General features: G+C 37.4%; 1 protein-coding gene across 2 annotated transcripts in view; it reads left to right on the top strand.

Annotated features, from left to right (window-relative positions):
- LOC122699862 (protein FAM170A-like) overlaps window positions 1-2,976 on the top strand; it is a 309,029-nt gene extending 306,053 nt beyond the window's left edge. For both annotated transcript variants that reach the window (XM_043912283.1, XM_043912284.1), the window contains exon 9: window positions 2,781-2,976. The gene's annotated coding sequence lies outside the window, so the exon portion shown is untranslated. The remainder of the gene's footprint in view (window positions 1-2,780) is intronic.
- Window positions 2,977-18,521: the final 15,545 nt, after the last annotated feature.

The following is an 18,521-nucleotide window of genomic DNA, read 5'->3' as shown; positions in this document are numbered from 1 at the left end:
GTGGGCTACCACTAAAAGAGAAAAAAATTGAGATCTCAAAAGTTTACAATTTGGTGGCAGATGTAAAACATTCAATGAAATATCAGTATAAATATACCTTAGAAAAAATTTTTAATTAAAAAAATAAAGAAATTATTGAGCTGAAAGACTGATCTAATGAAATAATGAAACTTGAATTGGAAATTTTTGGGGACAAATTTCAAATAAAGAGAGTAAAACAATAAAAGGAACAAAAGTGTTAAAGAAATGATTAAAGAAAATGTTTTATAACTTAAGTAATACATATTGAGAGGATTCACACCAGCCAATAAGGAGTAACAAAAAACATCTTATGCAATATTGAAATGGGGCTTCCTAGAAGGCTCAGTGGTAAAGAAACCGCTTGCCAACACAGGTGACTCAGGGGACTTGATCCTTGGGTCAGGAAGACCCCCTGGAAAAGGAAACAGCAACCCACTCTGGTATCCTTACCTGAAAAATCCCATGGACAATGAGGCCTGGTGAGCTATGAGACCTGGTGGGCTATGGTCTTTGAGGTTGCAAAGAGTTGGGCACAACTAAGAGACCAAGCACACATGATAATGAAAGTAACATTGTAGTTACATTCTGAACATATTTTCAGGAATCTTAAGAAATAATAGATCTTAAAAGCAAACATCAGAAAAGTATCTGAACAGTTTCAGAGTTTCTATTAGTATTACTAGATCCTAAGAAAAGCTCCTAGATCAACAGCTTTTAAAAAAAGGTATAAACCAGATAACACAAAGTAATTGTTAAAAAAGTCTATCTCAATTACAGGTATATTATTAAAGCATAATAATTGTTACTGTGATAAAATTGAAGTTTCCTTGTACAGTTTTAAGTATGTATTAACTTTTTCCTTTGCGCTAATACAAAGAAAAAAAAAATTCCATTTTCTTTTAATTATAGCAATGCAGGATTCAGACTCCTTTTTCTTTATTTCTACCTTTGTTCCTTACATCTGGTATGGATTAAACAACTCTAGGCCCCTGGTCTTTAACTGTGACTTGCTGAACAGAAATCTGATAGCTCATTCTTTGAATTCCTCAATTTTAGAAAGGAAAGAAAAATACCCAACTTCAACATTTTAGCAGGCTTTCCTCTGCTTTCTGCTAAAATGTTACAGTTTCCTGATTTTACGTACATTAACTATCACATAGTTACACAACTGAGGTGGTCAGAGTACTAAAGTTACAGTCCTTCCTAGAGCAGGCATATAAAAATCAGAATATAAACAACTTTGTAAAGAAACATGAAGCTCAGCTGGAGATAAAAGGAGTTGGGTTTATTACCTTTATATCTCAAGGAAAGTATATAATGGGTTTTAAAAATTCATTTCATCAGGTAATGTATCAGTTTTCCATAAATGTTGATGATTATAATTCCTATATGTAATCTGTTTTTTCCTTGTGGAAATGAATCAAGTTTATAAAAATGAAAAGATTCTGCCTTGATAATGATGTGACATGGTTCATGAAACGAAACCGCTATTCTTTCAAGAATTTGGTTGAATACTGGAGCTGTTTTGGTAACACATTCTTGCTAAGTTGTTAGTCAAAACTTAGTGGAGAAGAGTCATTGCCACTCACACGTTTGTCTTGTGGCTTTTGGCAATGATGTCGGAAAATGAAGGTCGCCAGTGTGTTCTTGTTAATCATCCTTGTTATTTCTCCAGAAAATCTCCTCATAACCATTGTGGTTTCAGTTGGACTGTGGGTATCACAGTTTCCCAGGCTCTCACTCTTCACTAAGAATCTGAGGATTGGTGTTCACGCTCATTGTGGCTTCCTTGAGATAAATATGCAACAAGAAGTATTGAACCTAACCATTTTGTTACAATCAAGGACTTTTGCTGCTTTTGTAAAATTTGCCAATCCACTCATTTTATTGTGCATGTCTGTTTTCCAGATTTCTCTTTTCCTCATCTCATGTGGCAACATAATTTAGTTTCTCAAAAAACATTGAGCTTATCATCTATGCTGATTGAATCACAGAGCCCAAATGTGTAAAGAATTTAGTTCTACCTTAGGTTCTTCCACTTAGCTGAGTCACTGTGATCAGGTTTCCAGAACCTGTGATAGCTAGTAGAGTGTACAATGACAAGGCACTTATGAAACTTCTTGAGACTTGTCTGAAGAATAGACTGTTACTTATAGTTTTTGTGTTTTCTTTTTGCTTAACATTTTAATGCAGTGGAACAAATAGGAACATTCTTGGTTTTATCTTACACTAGAAATTTTGAATGTTATTTTTGATCCAGTACTTGAAGAGAAGCCTTTATAATAACTATGCTAATGCTTCTTGCTTTTATAAGATCACAAGCAAATGATAATATGACCAAGATAAGTTAGTCTTTGCACTTTTTAGGATTTAGAGATCTCATCTTTCCTATCAGTTCATTTTCCAGCAGACAACAATGCACTAAAAAGGGGGCAATTGGCATGCGTTTAATAAGGTATTTTTAAAAGATAACAGAAACCAAGGGGGAAGAATGAATAGGCCCAGGGCTAACAGTATGGGAAGTTAGGCTTGAAGGAGTCAGTGGGGAGAGCTATAGGATGGTTATACAGGGTTCCTAGCCTTTGGTAGAATAACACTAGTCACACTTGCGCTGACAACTAGCTACCTCAGCAGGAGGAGAGCCAGGGGACCAAGCACCCCAACAGCTCTCTCCTCCTACCCTTTGAATTACAAGAATTCATTGTTTGTTCAAACATAACCAAATCTAAAGGGTAAAACATTTTTGTATTTGTTTGTAGAAAGCAACATCCTGAGTTTTGGAACAAGGTAAAGAAGACTGGAAGAGGGACATAAAGAGACAAATGGGAAATGACCAATACATCTGTGAATTGAAGCTTTTTAACCTGAAGATCTCAAAGTTCCTTTCTGCTTAGTAGTTCTGCCTGACTCTTACCTGTAGCTCTTTGCCACACCTCAAATATATGTATGCAATTTTATATGGTCTTATTGTATTTTATCAATTGCGATTTATCATTTCTATAATGCTTTACTTAGAGCATGTTTTATAATCCTTTTTGTTATTTGCAGTTTTTTTCACTGTTGATAGTATCATGACACAAAGAGGAATAATAGACTGTGAGATGCTGAGTGATAAAGAATCCTCCTGTAATTCAGGGGACCCAGGAGATGAGGGTTTGATCTTTGGATCAGGAAGATCCCCTGAGGAGGAAATGACAACGCATTCCAGAATACTTGCTTGAAAAATTCTATGGACAGAGGAGCCTGGCAATCTACAGTCCAAAAGGGGTCCCAAAGGATCAGAGATAACTAAGCATGCATGTACAAATGAGAGTGTCACACTAATATCTTGAATACTACACAAAACTAATCCAATAAGTTGAAATTTATGATTGTTCAAGTTTTTCTTTGTAATCAGAGAGTACACTAAGGATATGATTGATTCTCTGATAGAATTAAGAATTATGCCTTGTTATATTCTTTGTTTCTATAAATACATAGATTAAAGCAGGGAATAGGTTTAAATTCTGGGAATTTTTAGATGACATTTATTCATTTGTTTATAAAATATATAGTGCCACGGAACTGTACAACATGGAATGTCGAGAGAATAGATACTTTTATCCTATCACATATCTATCTATATCTATCACATATCATATCTATCACAGATATGTCTCTGTGAGAAATGGCTATAATTCCAGTGATTTTCTAAACGATGACTAAAACTACTCACTATTACTGGCAACTTTGTCATGGAGCTTGTTTCTCTATATTACTGGGAAGGATAGAGCTGGAAAGTTGGAAATCATAGTTCAATGAAAAATTGTTTGGAAATGAATAAGGAACTATGTTTGAAATAGCAAGAACATATGAGCAATTATCAAAATCAGTGATATGCAGTGTATTAGTTTGCTCATATGTTCTTGCTCATATGTTCTCATAAAACACCACTGTGGTTTACAGGACAGAAATTTATTTTGTCACACTTCTGAAAATTAGAAGTTCATAAGTGCCACCAAATTCCATTTCTGAGATGGGCTCTCTTCCTGGTTTATATAATGCTGCCTTCTCATCATGTCCTCACAAGGATATTTATTTACTGCATAGAGACTCATACATCCATACACACACAATGTTCTCTGGTGTCTCTTATAAGGACACTAAGTCTTTTGAGTCAGGACCCCACTATATGACCTCACGTAATGTTAGTTACTTCTCTAGAGGCCCTTCTCTAAATAGAGTCACACTCAGGCTGGGGATTCAGGGTTTCAACATATGAACTGGTGCTTTTTAAAATTAATTATATATTTTTTTTATTTTTATCATTTTATGTTAGAATATAGTTGATTAACAATACTGTGTTAGTTTCTGGTGTATAGTCAAGTGATTCAGCTCTACATGTACATGTATTGAGTCTTTTTCAAATTATTTTTCCCATTTAGGTTATTACAGAATAGAGTTCCCTGTGCTATACAGAAGGTCCTTGTTATCGCCTTTAAATACAGTAGTATGTGTATGTCAATTCCAAACTCCCAATTCATCCATCCTCTCAACATTTCCTCTTTGCTAAACTTAAGTTTGTTCTCTAAGCCTGTGAGTCTAGTTTTGCTTCATAAACAAGTTCATTTGTATCATTTTTTAAAGATTTAATATATAAGCAATATCACATGATATTTGTCTTTCTCTATCCAACTTACCTCACTTAGTATGATAATATCCAGCTCCATCCATGTTGTTGCAAATGGCATTATTTCATTCTTTTTAGAGGCTGAGTAATATTCCATTTTGCACATGTGCCACACCTTTATTCATTCATATGTTGATGGACATTTAGGTTGCATCCATGTCTTGACTATTGTAAACACCACTGCAGTGAACATTGGGTGCGTGTATCCTTTCGAATAATGGTTTTCTCTGAATATATGCCAAGGAGTGGAATTGCTGGATGATACAGTAGTTCTGTGTTTAGTTTTTTTAAGGAGCCTCAACACTCTTCTCCATAGCGGCTGTACTGATTTACATCCCCACCAAGAGCGTCGGGAGGGTTCCCTTGTCTCCACACCCTCTCCAGCATTTATTTTATGTAGACTTTTTGATGGCTATACTGATTGGTGTGAGGTGATATCTCATTGTAGTTTTAATTTTCATTTCTCTCTTAATTAGTGATGTTGAGCATCTTTTCATGTGCCTCTTGGCCATTTGTATATCTTCTTCAGAGAAATGTCTATTTAGGTCCTCCATCCATTTTTTGAATTTTTTTTTTTATATTGAGTTTCATGAGGTGTTTGTATATTTTAGAGATGAGTCTCTTATCAGTTGCTTCATTTGTAATTTTTTTTCCCCCATTCTGTGGGTTGTCTTTTCATCTGTTTATGTTTGTTTGTTTGCTTTTGCTGTGCAGAAGCTTTTAAATTTAATCAGGCCCTATTTGTTTACTTTAATTTTTATTACCCTATAAGGTGGGTCAAAAAACTCTTGCTGTAGTTTATGTCAAAGTGTATTCTTCTATGCTTTCCTCTAAGAGTTTTCTAGTATCCAGTCTTACATTAGGTCTTTAATTCATTTTGAGTTTATTTTTGTGTATGGTGCTAGGAAGTGCTTTAATTTCATTATTTTAGACATAGCTATCCAGTTTTCCCAGTGAAATGGAAATCCGAGTTCTTGTTTGCTGAGCCAAAGAATGAACTTTGCAAACACACAAGCACTCATGGTAGCAGGCAAACAGGATTTATTTCAGAGAGAAAGTACAAAGCTTTCAGCATAGAGACTGAGAGGGAGTGAAGTTCCCTGAAAAGGCGGGACTTAGAGCAGTTTATATCCTTACTAGTATTGATGTTTACACTTTTGATTGGTTCTTACTTTTAACATATGTCATTTATAACCAATCTGCTTAAAGGTCACAATGTTTAAACTTCTCATCTTTATGACTTCTTTTGATCTCAGATTCTGTTTTCTTAGACATTAAGTCACCATCCCACAACCTTTTCTCATGATTCCCGGGATATTTTACAGTGGACCAGATGTATGGGCTAAAGATTAATGATCACCAGTTGTTTCTCCCTCAGGCATATGGAACAGAAGTTAATTACTACCCTTTCCTGGATCCGAATGCTTATAATTTGTCAGACCAAGGACACATTCCTCTGAGAGCCAGGAATTATGACAAAGGGTATAGTTTTAGGTTAATGGAGCAGGATGTTTACTGAAACAGGCCAAGGTCTCAGAGTTCCTACACTAACTGCCTGACAATTTCTACCTCACCAGCACCACTTATTAAAGAGACTGTCTTTTCTCCATTGTATATTGTTACCTCCTTTGTCATAGATTAGGTGACCATAGGTGTGTGGTTTTATCTCTGGGCTTTTTATCCTATTCCATTTATATATATATATATTTAAATTTATATTTTCATTTTTGTGCCAGTACCATACTGTCTTAATGACTAGCTCTCTCAGAAGTTGAGAGTGGTCTTAAAATATAGCATGGTTAGTTTTAATGGGCTAGGTAATTTCATAGGCTAATTAATGGGAGGATTATTCCAACTATTTCAGGGAGGGGTCTGGGTTTTCCAGGAATTGGCTTTTTCTTGACTTCAGAACTATTTGGCTTTTTGGCTTTTGCTTGACCCCAGAACTGTCCTGGTGCTAATGGTGTGTCATTCAGATGCTAACATATTTACAGTGAGAGCATAATGAGGTTCAAAGTCTCCTGGAGATCTAATCTTCCACTATCTTGAAACTTGTTGTTTCTAACCAGTTTTGATCATGTCCTATGGTTATGTCATTCTTTTAAAGGTTATGCCCTGCCCCTTCTGTCCTGTTTCACATACATAAAATGTGTGTGTGTGTGTGTGTGTAACATAGCAAGCTACAGACTGTTTTCTCATTAGTCATAGTAGCAAATAGAGATTTATTTATGGTATTTACAAGAACATTTTGCTACATTACTGTCTAATTGAAATGAGAGTATTGGACCAATTACATTTATGATTAGTGTAGGATATCCCAATGGATATTTGGTATATATAAAGAATGTTGTTGAACCCAAATTTGTGTTCTCCATGCACAGTAAGACCAAACGAACCAAAACCTCCATGTTTAGAGCAGAGAAAGGTTTATTGCAAGGGCCAAGCAAGGAGTAGAGTTAGCTCATGCTCAAATGATCCAAACTCCCAGTGGTTTTCAGGGATGAGTTTTCAAAGATAAAATTTGGATGAGGGTTGCAGGGTGCATCTGTTTCTTCTGACTGGTTGGTGGTGAGGTTAGGACAGTGTTCCTGAATCTTGTGCTTGACCTAAGGTGGTCATCTTTGCACTTGGGTATGGGCCTTTGTTTTTATAGAAGAACTAAAAGATAGGTGTCAGAATGCCATGAATATCCATTGAGGAGGAATTTGGACCCTATTTTATCACTGCACTGTTGTTTGTGACTGTTTTCTTTTTATTTCTGCATTTCCTCACTTTTCTAATTAGTAACTGTTTGAATCTGCTGCTTGAAACTCAGGGAAGTTCTAGAAGGCTGGAGCCATTTTTGCACAAGAAAGAAATGGGGGACACATAAAGGCTTTGACACTTGGGAGGATCCTGCAGGGCCCTGCTTGGTTTCAAGAATGTGGGCCTAAAGAGAGAGTAATAACAAAATGCTTAAGTATATAGGGATTTCCTGGCCATTTCAAACTATAATTACTTTTTCAGTTTTAATTGATACCAATACAGCTTTTATTTTCAACTCAGAAATTTCCTCAGAATCATAGTCTGATGAAGACATGATGGGAATTTCAGCTGAAATTTTATGATTTGTTTCTATTGGCTCTGGATATTAAGGCCCATTAAATATGTGGCTGTCTGCTATATCAGTTTTCACCACATTGTGACTCATGCAACTTCTCCTCAGAATTCTTCAATTTGTATTGTTTTGTCAGGCCTGTCTGTGAGATTTTCAAACATTGAAAAATAGCAATTGTTAGGATTAATTTTCATTTAGGAGCTGTACCATATGTTAGAAATTTTCACCTTGTTATAATGATGTGGTATTGGAAGCAAGTCTAACTTTCTAAACATCCTTTAAATCTGGAGTTTCCAAATTTAGTAATAGTTCTTCCTGATTATGACAGCTGAACCAGCTATTTAAAAAAATGCAAACTTTCACACAAAGTCTCAGCTATGGCTCCTCAAACACCAGAGTAAAATTTTTATTAACTCGTAGTTTGTATTTCCTCTGTCAGACAAAGTAGTATTTTCTGATCACTAAGTGAAAACTGCCTTGGTCTACAATTACTGAAATACTTTTGTATTGAAGCTATTTTGCTTTGTAATGGATTTATCACTAACTTTAAATGGTAGCATTTTCTTTTGTATTTCATCAACATATACTCAATCTTTAATATTGAAACCAAGCAAGAACCTGTGGGGCCCTCACAGTTACAGATCTTTTCATGTCCCCTGATTCTTGTTCATTCATTCTCCTTGACCTTCCCTGAGCACCAAAGGGCAGATTCAAACAGTTGCCTATAAGAGAAGGGAGGGAATGCAGAAACAATGGAGGACCAGTCATAAAAGAGGGTCCTGGTTCCTCCTCAAGATATACATAATAATATCTTTGAGTCCTTTGGCAGAAACTAATGCCCCCTGAGAAGACTCCTGAGAGTCCCTTGGACAGCAAGGAGATCAAGCCAGTCGATCTTAAGGGAAATCAACCCTGAATACTCGTTGGAAGGACTGATGCTGAAGCTGAAGCGCCAGTATTTTGGTCATCTGATGCGAACAGCTGACTCACTGGAAAAGTCCTTGATGCTGGGAAAGATTGAAGGCAGAAGGAGAATCAGAGAATGTGATGGCTGGATGGCATCACCAATGCAATGGGCATGAACTTGGGCAAACTCTGGGAGATGGTGAGGGACAGGGAGACCTGGTGGGTTGTAGCCCTTGGGGTCACAGAAAGTCAGACATGACTGGGTGACTGGACAACAGCAAAAGGCCCCCACATAAGCAGAGGATGGTAACTTCAGGCTGAGTATGAGATTCTTGGAACACTGCCCTGTTACCTCAACACCAACCAATCAGAAGAAATTCTCCACACGGCGGAAGATAAGGAAGACTCTGACTCCCTCCTCAAATGATTGACTGCAATTAACTTCCCCTTTCTCCCTTTAAAAGTACTTTCATAGTCTAGCAGAGTCTTTGAAGTTGATTCTTGGACATGCATCTATCTGCCTTCTACCCATGGTGCCAACCTCCCACCTTTCCTTTCCATCAACACTTGTCTCGAGTGGCGAGCAGCCAAGCCTGAGTTTGGTGACAATATGATAATTGTCTCTTAGCAAAATAAAGTAAACATTTGTTGAATAAATAACAATTAGTGATTTAAAAAAATAACGAATTTGGCTAAAAATAATATGCTTTATGCTTTTCTCCCAAACACCAAAACAGTGAATGATTTGTTGTTCAGTCACTCAGTTGTGTCTGACTCTTTGTGACCCCATGGACTGCAGCACACCAGGCTTCCCTGTCTTTCACTATCTCCCAGAGCTTGCTCAAACTCATGTCCATTGAGTTAGTGATGCCATCCAACCATGTCGCCATCTGTTGTCCCCTTCTCCTCCTGCCTTCAATCATTTCCAGAACCAGGATCTTTTCTAATGAGTTGGCTCTTCGCATCAGGCAGCCAAAGTATTGGAAATTCAGCTTCACCATCTGTCCTTCTAATGAATATTTAGGATTGATTTCCTTTAGGACTGACTGGTTTGATCTCCTTGCAGTCCAAGGAACTCTCAAGAGTCTTCTCCAAGACCACAGTTCAAAAGCATCAATTCTTCAGTGTTCAGCCTTCTTTATGTTCCAGCTTTCTCATCCATACATGACAACTGGAAAAACCATAGCTTTGACTACTGAATGATTAGGAAAAATGTAAGCTTAAGACAACATAATAATCATTCAAATTGAGCAGCCTAGTAAGATTTACAAAATGCTCTAAAAATTTCATTATAACTTTTTCATAAATATACCTTACAATTCAAACTAATGTTGGATTTGATGTTTGTTCTCCTCTACTAATAAAATATAATGGATATAGTTAGAGTGTACACAATCTTCACTCAAAATTGATAAATTTATTAATGAGAATTTAAATGGTAAACCCACAAAAAATGAATAGATATGCATTTTTCCTGATTATTTTCTGCAGGACAAATACAAAGGTGTAGCATTTAGCTTGAACTCTGTTTTTCTCATTGTTCATATTTACTACTTTGGTTAATGGGGCTTCCCAGGTGGCACTAGAGGTGAAGAACCTACCTGCCAAAGCAGTAGATTATAGACACAGGTTTGATCCCTAGGTCAGGAGGATCTCTGGAGGAGAGCATGGCAACACACTCCAGTATTCCTATTTGGAGAATCTCATGAACAGAGGAGCCTTGCAGACAATAGTCCATAGAGTCACACTGAGTCAGACACGACTGAAGCGATTTAGCTTGCACTGCCGATGCAGCAGACATGAGATGTGGGTTTAGTACCTGGGTCTGGAAGATTCCTTCGAGGGGAGCATGACAGTTCACTCCAGTATTCTTGCCTAGAGAATCCCCATGAACAGAGAAGCTTGGCAGGCTAATGTCAGTAGGGTCTCAAAGAGTCTGGACCTGCCTATAGTGACTAAGCATACATTCACACACTTTGGTTAATATTAGTGTGATTTTTTTTTTTTTTGCATTTTTCTTAATTCAGACAATATCTGAGCTCAGTCAATCAGTCCAGTCACTCAGTCATGTCCAACTCTTTGCGACCCCATGAATTGCAACACGCCAGGCCTCCCTGTCCATCACCAACTCCCAGAGTCCACCCAAACCCATGTCCATTGAGTCAGTGATGCCATCCAACCATCTCATCCTCTGTCGTCCCCTTCTCCTCCTGCCCTCAATCTTTCCCAGCATCAGGGTCTTTTCCAATGAGTCAGCTCTTCACATCAGGTGGCGAAAATATTGAAGTTTCAGCGTCAGCATCAGTCCTTCCAATGAACACCCAGGACTGATCTTCTTTAGATGGGCTGGTTGGATCTCCTTGCAGTCCAAGGGACTCTCAAGAGTCTTCTCCAACACCACAGTTCAAAAGCATCAATTCTTCTGTGCTCAGCTTTCTTTATAGTCCAACTCTCACATCCATACATGACCACTGGAAAAACCACAGCCTTGACTATACGGACATTTGTTGGCAAAGTATTGTCTCTGCTTTTTAATATGCTGTCTAGGTTGGTCATAACTTTCCTTCCAAGGAGTAAGTATCTTTTAATTTCATGGCTGCAGTTACCATCTGCAGTGATTTTGGAACCCAGAAAAATAAAGTCAGCCACTGCTTCCACTGTTTCCCCATCTATTTGTGATGAAGTGATGGGACTGGATGCCATGATCTTAGTTTTCTGAATGTTGAGCTTTAAGCCAACTTTTTCAGTCTCTTCTTTCACTTTCCTCAGAAGGCTCTTTAGTTCTTCTTCACTTTCTGCCTTACGAGTGGTGTCATCTGCATATCTGAGGTTATTACTATTTCTCCCAGTAATCTTGATTCCAGCTTGTGCTTCCTCCAGCCCAGCATTTCTTATGATGTACTCTGCATATAAGTTAAATAAGTAGGGTGACAACGTACAGCCTTGACATACTCCTTTTCCTATTTGGAACCAGTCTGTTCCATGTCCAGTTCTACCTGTCGCTTCCTGACCTGCATACAGATTTCTCAAGAGGCAGGTCAGGTGGTCTGGTATTCCCATCTCTTGAAGAATTTTCCACAGTTTATTGTGACCCACATAGTCAAAGGCTTTGGCATAGTCAATAAAGCAGAAATAGATGTTTCTCTGGAACTCTCTTGCTTTTTCAATGATCCAGCAGTGTTGGCAATTTGATCTCTGGTTCCTCTGCCTTTTCTAAAACCAGCTTGAACATCTGGAAGTTCATGGTTCATGTATTGCTGAAGCCTGGCTTGGAGAATTTTAAGCATCACTTTACTAGCGTGTGAGATGAGTGCAATTGTGTGGTAGTTTGAACATTCTTTGTCATTGCCTTTCTTTGGGATTGAAATGAAGACTGACCTTTTCCAGTCCTGTGGCCACTGCTGAATTTTCCAAATTTGCTGGCATATTGAGTGCAGCACTTTCACAGCATCATCTTTCAGGATTTAAAATAGCTCAACTGGAATTCCATCACCTCCGCTAGCTTTGTTCATAGTGATGCTTCCTAAGGCCCACTTGACTTCACATTCCAGGATGTCTGGCTCTAGGTGAGTGATCACATGATTGTGATTACCTGGGTCATGAAGATCTTTTTTGTATAGTTCTTCTGTGTTCTTGATAGTTGAGCTTGTGGTTCTTAAAAAGTTAAAATATCTCAAGTTAAACATTATAAAAGAATCTAAGTAGATTTTCAGTGTAATTACCAACATTGTTTTTTTCATTCATTCAGTGTTCTGTCATTTTTTCTTTCACATTTTTAATTGGCTAAGGACCATTTATAACATTGTCTTTTCACAGGATAGATAACAAAGTGGTCCATAGTGAGGAAAAATGAAAATAAGAAAGTCTGTAACATATTACAGTCTTACAATAGAGATAATTACCTGAAAATCATAAAATGGTATCCAGAGATTACCACTTTTTCATGATTGTGACAAGGGGTTTTATCAAAATAGAACAAAAATCTGCGAAAGTACACACTAAAAATCTTAGTAGTAAAATAAACCACAAAAATACCACTGCTACATGTAGGTTTTCGGCTCACTTGATTATACCCTTACCTATTGCGTTTGAACATGAAAATGGCTATTTTCTATATATAAAACATTTGCAGTAAATTCAATAATGAACCAAAAATAGAACTTTTCCAAACCTATGACTTCACTGAATTTATTTGATTTGTGCTTTATAGATAGACATAATTGTGTATTTTGTAAAACTGCTAGCCAGTTAAACACTAATAAAGGAAAAGCTAGAGCATCAAAAAAAGTTTCCACCTTTATAAGAAAAGCAAGACTTGGGTCATTAGACTTTAATAGGTTTAAATGTCTTGGGACAATGAAACAATTACCACATGGAGAAAATGATTTAGCTAGCTGTGAAAGCTATTCAGGAGTGGCTAAATACTTACAAATGTTTTTCATATATGGTCTATGAGTTTAATGGCCATCTTAGATGACCAAACTTAATATTGAAACTGCTCTGCATAGTGTGGAACTTGTCCTAGGAAAGCAGGCAAAATCTTTTGGTGCTCTCACCCCATATAAAAATACTAAGCAGTATGTTCAATCACTGTCTCATGAGGGCACATATTCAAAATATAAGAAGCACAGAAACACAATTTCATTGAAGTCAATAAATGTGATTCTAAGTCCTTAAAAACCACTTTCAGCTTTCTCTCTTGGTACATGAGTCTTTCCAAACAACCATGCTGGTTAAGTAAAAATATGATATCTGATGTGTCTTTTGGAGAAAATACTTCCTAATAATTCTAAGCCTTCTTTCTTGAGCCTTCTTCCTCTTGTGTTATGAGCACAATGGTTTTTCAAAAACTTTGATAGTGTAGTAGCTTTCTGCACATTTCTGCATCTCACTGAAATTCACATGTCTCACTTCAGTTCAGCGGCTCAGTTGTGTCTGACTGCAGCACGCCAGGCTTGCCTGTCCATCAGCAGCTCCCGGAGCTCACTCAAACTCATGTCCATCCAGTTGGTGATGCCATCCAATCATCTCATCCTCTGTCATCCCCTTCTCCTCCTGCCTTCAATCTTTCCCACCATCAGGGTCTTTTCCAGTGGGTCAGTTCTTCACATCAGGTGGCCAAAGTACTGGAGTTTCAGCTTCAGTATCAGTCCTTCCAATGAATATTCAGGACTGATTTTCTTTAGGATTGACTGATTTGATCTTACCCCAATGCCACTGAAATGGTTCTTTTACCCTCTAGATTAAAAGAGCACTGAGATTCATTGGAAGATCTTCTACACATGGGGCTGGTGCCATTAAGTTGCATATCAGGACCCAGAAAATGGAGGCTGTCCCAGAATCTGTGTTTATGGTAAACACCTGTCAAAAACCTAATCTACGCCAGTCAGAATCCACCATCTCAGCTGTGGCTAGCTTATCTTCCCCTGGGAAATAGGACCTGCTGACCTTCTCATGAAACTTCTGACCTTCTAGGCAATGATGCCCTATTTCTATATTGCGTCTTAACCACTTTAAAACTTTCTGTTGCCCCAAAACCCTGGAGAACAGAGCTCCTTATGCTGCTTGTGAGCATTGTACTCCCTTAATTTATGGATAAATGAATAAAGGACCTGAAGACAGCTCCTAAAGATTCTGGGGTGGGCTCCTACACACAGCTGTAGGTACTGCAGAGCCCTTCAGCTGACTGCCTCTTCAGCTGCTCTCTGGAATCTCCAGTACGCTTTCTTATTTTGTATTCTGAGCTCTTCTAGTTTGTCTGTTGTAGTCCTTCCAGGTATAAAATGTGATGTTAGAGACCCTAGAATTTTCACAGGGTAAATATTGATGTGTGAGAGACTCTAGGATTTTACTGTGATTCTTAGCGAGCTAAAATTGGGATTTTGGCAGGACTAGTCTGCAAGGCAAGTGCCTTTGGGAGGTAGGTCCTGACAGGTCTCAGGAACTGTGCTCAGACATCTAGAAACTGTATATCTGATTGAATTCAAGAGGATTAACTCAAGAGAAAATAATGGATACTCCTCAGTCTTGGGCTTCCCTGGTGGCTCAGATGGTAAAAAATCTGCCTGCAGTGCAGGGTTTGATCCCTGGGTAGGGAAGATCCCCTGGAAAAGGGAATGGCAATCCACTCCAGTATTCTTGCCTGGAGAATTCCGTGGACAGAGGAACCTGGCAGGCTATGGTCCTTGGTGTCTCTAAAGAGTCAGACACAACTGAACAACTTTCACTTTTACCCCTCAGTCTAATGCAAGCAAGATAGCAGCTGTGAGGGGACTCGCAAATCTTGGAGGTAAGTCTACAGCATAAACTGCTAGGGAACCCAAGGAAATGAGACAAGAAATTTGGCATCTTTTTGACCAATGACACATTAAAATCTAAGTAGGCCTGAGTTTGATTATAAGAAATGAGTAGGAAGTCTTCTTCTATGATGAAATCTTCTCATGAAAGGAATAACACATCTATTGCTTATGAGATTCTTGAAAACCAAAGATACAAAATTGGCAAGTACTAGTTGAGCACTTAAAAGCTGTTATACTTTTTTTTGTAGGTGATAACTCTAAGACTCCTTTTCTCTGTTAAATTGGTCACTGAATGAGTTAGATTTGCACTACCTTATCAATCCCTAAGTTAGGAAGATCCCCGGGAGTAGGAAATGGCAACCACTCCAGTATTCTTGCCTGGGCACTTTCACTTCACTTTCATGCACCAACCTAAAGAAAATTTCCCTGCAACTAGGTACATTGTGAAGCACCACAAAATTTCCCTACCCAAAGGCATATCCTTCCCAGGCATTAATCCTCCAGGAGATCCAAAGCTTAGCTAAAGAAATAGAATCCTTGGTTTATAAAGAATGAGGTGTGTAACCTCCTGCACACTTGCATGTTTTCTGTCTAAGAACTGGGGTCTTAGAACTGTGTGTACATGCTCAATCACTCAGCCATGTCCGACTCTTTGCAATGACATGGACTGTAGCCCACCAGGCTCCTCTGTCCATGAGATTTTTCCAGGCAAGAATCCTGGAATGGGTTGCCATTACCTACACCACTGGAAGTTGTAGATATCTGCAAAAATTGCAAAATCTTACTAAGACAGCCTAGAATTGCAGTGGTCGTGATGCGGAATGTTCCAGTTAGAGAAGATTATTCATTTAAGAAGTTCACATGAAAGCAAATATTCCCCAATCAAACAGAATGGGAGGCCTGTTTTAAATTGACAAGCTAGAGCCGAATCAAAAGACTTCACGATTCCAAACTAGATTCATTGGAAGATTTATTGCAAAAAGCTAACAAAACATAAGAGGTACCTAAAACTAAAAATCTGATATGACTGTTACTACTCTACTCTCTTTCTCTTTACCTGAATACTCACAGTCTATTAATACTTTATCTAAATTTTGTTACATTACGAAGAGGCTATAAGACTGTAAACGAAAGTTCACCAAGTTAGTGGTGCCCTTGTTGGCACCTTCCAGAGGCAATGAGACTCCAGGACTTCTCCAGTAAACTAGTACCAGTTATTCTCTTTAAATAGCCAAGGAAAAACTGAAAACCTAGTAGGGGAAAAAAGGTGAAAGGCTACTTGGAAACTAGATGAATGAAAAATCTTTAAAATCTACAACGAAAGTATTTATAAAACATTTAAGCCATCTGAGAAGATAACCTTAACTGATTCCACCTGCCAGAAACACAATTCGTATGCAGATATTCTTTCATAAGCTCAGTTTTGCATTATTATACCTGTCTCATGGCTGTGATTTTTAAAAGAAAAACTGTGAAGTTCTCTGTTTGTATTTGTTTATGTATACCTATGTAGATGTGTTATAGATTTGTGATATTTTTCTATCTCTGAATGGTATTGCCAAAATTAATTTGTAAAGAGCTCTATTTAATTGACTTAAATCTGTGCTGTATAAACTAAGTATACTTTTAGAGATATAAAAACTAACCCAAATGTTTTATAAGTTCATGTAGCTTAGAATAATCTTTGATAAACAAAATCTAGCTTAAGTTTCTTGGCTTAATTAAAATAGGCATGCTTTTAGTGTTATCAATAATAAATGTAATGTCAACATACAACTTTTATTTTACCTAGGTTTACTAAAAGTCAAATAAGCTCATGTTACGTCTGCTATAAAATTTGTCAGCAAGAAAGACAATGGTTAACTATGAACTTTTTATGAATAGACACAGTTGTTAATAAGTGAATATATATAAGATAAAAGTTTATAAATGAACATTTCAAAAATAATTATGCTTTATGTTATATCCATATAGAAATAGTTTTCAGTCTTTTTGGTAATTTGAAACTTGGAAGTCTCACTGAGCTAAGTTAAATGAGAGTCTTTGAATATCTAGATCATTTTCAAATAAGACAAAATATTGACACATTAACTACTTAATACAGTTTTATCCACCTCTGATTCCATTTACATAGGAACAAAAACATTTGATTTTATTAGTAAACATGTTTTCTGTACATAAGAAAATTTACTATGAGGAATAATATACTTTTGCAGATTGTGAAATGTATTTATGAATTTGTAAATTCACAGAATGCTAGTGTAACAAACAGTCTACAGTTATTTACTTGTTAGTTTTCACTAGGAATTAAGGATTCTATGAATTAAGGATTCTAAGTATTAAGAGTTCTAGTAAATACCTAGTTGAAACTATTAGAAATTATAGGGTAAAAGAAGTGACCATATATATAAACTAAGGTAAATCAAATGACTGGCTGTTTCAGAGTGTCAAACATGTAAAACATAGGACAAAATCTAAAAGGATTTTTTTTTTTTTAATTTTTTTATTAGTTGGAGGCTAATTGCTTCACAACATTTCAGTGGGTTTTGTCATACATTGATATGAATCAGCCATAGATTTACACCTATTCCCCATCCCGATCCCCCCTCCCATCTCCCTCTCCACCCGATTCCTCTGGGTCTTCCCAGTGCACCAGGCCGGAGCACTTGTCTCATGCATCCTACCTGGGCTGGTGATCTGTTTCACCATAGATAGTATACATGGTGTTCTTTTGAAACATCCCACCCTCACCTTCTCCCACAGAGTTCAAAAGTCTGTTCTGTATTTCTGTGTCTCTTTTTCTGTTTTGCATATAGGGTTATCGTTACCATCTTTCTAAATTCCATATATATGTGTTAGTATGCTGTAATGTTCTTTATCTTTCTGGCTTACTTCACTCTGTATAAGGGGCTCCAGTTTCATCCATCTCATTAGGACTGGTTCAAATGAATTCTTTTTGACGGCTGAGTAAAATTCCATGGTGTATATGTACCACAGCTTCCTTATCCATTCATCTGCTGATGGGCATCTAGGTTGCTTCCATGTCCTGGCTATTATAAACAGTGCTGCGATGAACATTGGGGTGCACGTGTCTCTTTCAGATCTGGTTTCCTCAGTGTGTATGCCCAGAAGTGGGATTGCTGGGTCATATGGCAGTTCTATTTCCAGTTTTTTAAGGAATCTCCACACTGTTTTCCATAGTGGCTGTACTAGTTTGCATTCCCACCAATAGTGTAAGAGGGTTCCCTTTTCTCCACAGCCTCTCCAGCATTTATTGCTTGTAGACTTTTGGATAGCAGCCATCCTGACTGGTGTGTAATGGTACCTCATTGTGGTTTTGATTTGCATTTCTCTAATAATGAGTGATGTTGAGCACCTTTTCATGTGTTTGTTAGCCATCTGTATGTCTTCTTTGGAGAAATGTCTGTTTAGTTCTCTGGCCCATTTTTTGATTGGGTCATTTATTTTTCTGGAATTGAGCTGCAGGAGTTGCTTGTATATTTTTGAGATTAATCCTTTGTCTGTTTCT

The sequence above is a fragment of the Cervus elaphus genome, chromosome 9 (assembly GCF_910594005.1).
Source record: "Cervus elaphus chromosome 9, mCerEla1.1, whole genome shotgun sequence".
Classification (NCBI taxonomy): Eukaryota; Metazoa; Chordata; class Mammalia; order Artiodactyla; family Cervidae; genus Cervus; species Cervus elaphus.
The sequence above is the reverse complement of the archived record's forward strand: the minus strand, read 5'-3'. Positions and strand labels throughout refer to the sequence as shown.